At 39.3% G+C, this 3,783-nt stretch overlaps 1 pseudogene; it reads left to right on the forward strand.

Annotated features, from left to right (window-relative positions):
- The first annotated feature begins 484 nt into the window (after positions 1 to 484).
- Positions 485 to 1,202, forward strand: LOC102833415 (annotated as a pseudogene).
- Positions 1,203 to 3,783: the final 2,581 nt, after the last annotated feature.

Consider the following 3,783-nt stretch of genomic DNA (forward strand, 5'->3'; position numbering starts at 1 on the left):
CGTCATCAACGTCAACTCTACTTTGAGGGGGCAGCTCTTCCCCAATTTCATTTTGAGTGCCTTCCAACCTGAGGGGCTTATTTTCCAGCACTATATCTGACAGTGTTTCTCTGCTGTTCATAAGGTTTTCAGTGACTAAATATTCAGATGTAGTTAGTCACTCTTTCTTCCTAGTCTGTCTTTGTCTGGAAGCTCATCTGAAACCTGTCTACCATGGGTGACCCTGCTGGTATTTAAAATATTGGGGGCACAGCTTCCAGAATCACAGCAACTCACAAGCCACCACAGTAAAACAAACTGACAGACGAGTGGTGGGAACATTCTTTAGAATAAGTCAATACAAAACTACCGCCGCCTTCCGAGCGCAGCATCTCACCCCACAGCAATTAGACTCTTGGCTAGAGCTCTTGAGAGAACTGCGGAGCCAGGGGCCTGTGAGCCTGCGAGTCTGGGAGGCCAAAGCAACACATCGATGTTCCTGAAAACTTGGGCGCGTAATCGCACAACTGCACCCGTGGCCTGAACGATGAAGATGGTCCTGCCCTGGATGCCATTCTACTCTTAACAGCTGCAGCCTGTGCTGCCATATCCACACTGGCACCATCCTGCTTAGCGTCTGGTACCTGATCATCAGTGCCGTGGTACTGCTGATGTTCTTGAGCGCCACTGCTGATCCAGACCAGTATCACTTTTCCAGTTCTGAACTAGGAAGGGACTTGGAGTTCACGGACAGGCGAGCATGTGCATCACTATCGCAATTTCTCTCCTCATGATTTAAATATGTGCAATGGCTATTTATGGTGCCTACAAGCAACATGCTGCCTGGATCATCCCATTCTTCTGTTACCAGATGTTTGATTTTGCCCTGCGCACCTTGGTTGCTGTCACTGTGCATGTTTATCCAAACTCCATTCAGGAGTATATACGACAACTGCCTCCAAATTTTCCTTACAGAGATGATACCATGTCAGTGAATCCTACCTGTATGGTCCTCATTATTCTTCTGTTTATCAGCATTATCTTGACCTTTAAAGATTACCTGATTAGCTGTGTGTGGAACTGCTACAAGATAACATCAATGGAAGAAACTCCTCTGATGTCCTGGTTTATGTTACCACACTACGAAGCTGTTACCCCCGTATGATGATGCCACTGTGAATGGCGCTGCCAAGAAGCCGCCACCACCCTACGTGTCTGCCTAGGCCTGCAGGGGTGGGGGCTACGGTGTTGAGAGCAGCAGCGGCTTAACTTCCCAAGTCTGACCATTAGCTCCTTCCCTTCTGAGACGAGCTCTCAGAGACTACTTGTCACTTAAATGATTACCAGTTGTAAAATACAAATGTTAAGTTGGAACCCTTTATAGTTTTAAGCCTTTGCTTTCGCTAGATCACTGTGAATAGACTCACTGAAGGAATCGTTACATAAGGAGATGGGGTGTAATGGGCTTCACTGACCTTGGCTGGGAATTGAAACTTGTTAAAACAATGGATGGACCTGGGGTCAGATGTCTGGCAACAAAGGTGGGGAATTAGTCACACTTTTCCTCTCTGTGCCCTATGCCCCTTCAAAAGTTTCAAATAAAGTCAAAATTTGGCAATGTTAAAAACAAAAAAACAAAGAACAACAACTCAGTGTCTTATAGAGAGGAAGACAATATAACCTGGAGCCACCCAATATATTATCCAAAATGTGATTAAGTAGGAAAAATTGATTAAGGAGGTTAATTAATAGCAACATAGAGATGTCACACATGTAGGAGATAATATGTAGCATTGATCAATGTAAATTTAAAAAAAAAATCACAGGAAAAGATGGGCAAGTTAGATGGGAAAATGGTGTATTTAAATTTAGAGTAAGAATCTAATGAACATTCAAGAGCTGTAACTTGCAATATCTAAAATACACCTGAAATAAAGAACTCATTGGATAGATTTAACTATACACCAGCACAGAAGCTAGGATTAATTAACTCAAAGACCCTTTAACAGAAGTTCTAAGAACTGAGCAAAAGAGAAAAAGTATGTAACTAATAGAACATATAGAATGTTTTCTGAAGATCTAACATCTTTTGTTGGAGTTCCAAAAGGAAAGGATAGAATGGAACAGAAGCAAATTTGAGAAATGACAGAGTTTTTCACATCTAATGAGAGACATCAACTTTCATTTTCAAACTAAGCACTAAAACAGAGTAAAATACAAAGAAAACCATACTTAGGCATTCGATAGCCAATTGCTGAAAATAAAAGACAAAGGGAAAACCTTAGCAAGTATGTCTGCTTTGTTCGTGCCAATTTATCAACTACCTAGGAATTCAAGTTGGAAATTACAAAAGAATGACAAAATGTAAATAGACTACCAAAAAATAATAAAATCTTTGCTATTAATCACAAGTTAAGTTGCTAAGTGTCGTTGAGTCAGTTCTGACTCACAGTGACACTGTATAGGGTTTTTGAGGAGTGGCTGGTGAGTTTGAATCACCAACATTTAAATTCAAACTGACCTGTGTTACAATGTTTATCCTATAGTGCCACACCAGAACTCCATTATTACACTAAATATTATAAATATAGTCAGGGTTTTGTTTAAGTAAGAAAAGATTCTTAACAATACTTAAAGTTACATTGAAATTTGTTCCACATTATCTCAGGCAATGTCAAGATTACAGTAAACGTCTCAAAAAATCAGATTTTTATTATTTGGCTTTCTGCACAATAATAATGTGAGCAAGGAAAATCATTTTTAGTTACCTTGCTACACTTGAATTGCTTTAATATTTTTCTATACTGCAAGCCAAATCCCTTGCAAGGCACATTCTTTAAAGTTTAAAAAAGGGAATTAGTATGGAAAATTATAAATTCATGTTTTGCCTCCAGTTTTATAAATCTGTATGATTTTGCCTTCAAGCAGTAGAAATTAAGGAAGCATCACCAGAAAACTTCAATATGGAAACACAATCTTAGAAAGATACGTTGTTTTTAAAGCCATGGATTCTGTTCTGACTCATAGCAGCCCTGTAAAGTGCTTCCGAGGAGTGGCTGGTGAGTCTGAACTGTGGTCCTTAAGATCTAGTACTTATCCTACAGTGCCACACCAGAACTAGTTAAGCATAAATGGCATGAGTATCAGAATCGTTGTTCTCATTGTTAAAGGCCTTCAATTCAGTTCCAACTCATAGTGACCCTGCACAGGGTTTCCAAGGCTTTAAATCTTCTCCAGAGCAGAAAGCCTCAGCTAGGTGACTCAAATGTGGACATTGAGTCCAGTGTTTATCATATGGAGCTACATTGCTCCTGAATATCAGATTAGAGGAGATAACTCACCATCTCATATCGGTAGCCATACTCTCTCTCAGTCTCTCCCAAACAGAGTCATTCCTGGTACATATACTGAATCTTGGGTTGCTAAAGAAAGCAAATTGGTATGAACTTCTAAAGGTAGTCTTGCTGTAGCTAAGAATAATATTCTAAAAATGAACCCTGGATTCCTTTTTATTTAAACTTAATGAGGCACTTCCCTCCCTCCAACTGTATTATCAAAAGAAGTTTTCTAATATTATACTACAAAATAACCAAAAAGATGTTTACTTGTGCTATTGATTAGGCAAAGGCATTCGACTGTGTGAATCATAACAAACTATGGATAACATTATGAGTAATTGGAATTCCAGAACACAAAATTGTGCTGATGAGGAACCTGCACATAGATCAAGATACTAAAAGGTTTTAAATCAGGAAAGGTATGTGCCAGAGTTGTATCTTTTCACTATACTTATTCAATCAGTAT

This window comes from Chrysochloris asiatica, unplaced genomic scaffold (assembly GCF_000296735.1).
Source record: "Chrysochloris asiatica unplaced genomic scaffold, ChrAsi1.0 scaffold00086, whole genome shotgun sequence".
In the NCBI taxonomy this organism is placed as follows: Eukaryota; Metazoa; Chordata; class Mammalia; order Afrosoricida; family Chrysochloridae; genus Chrysochloris; species Chrysochloris asiatica.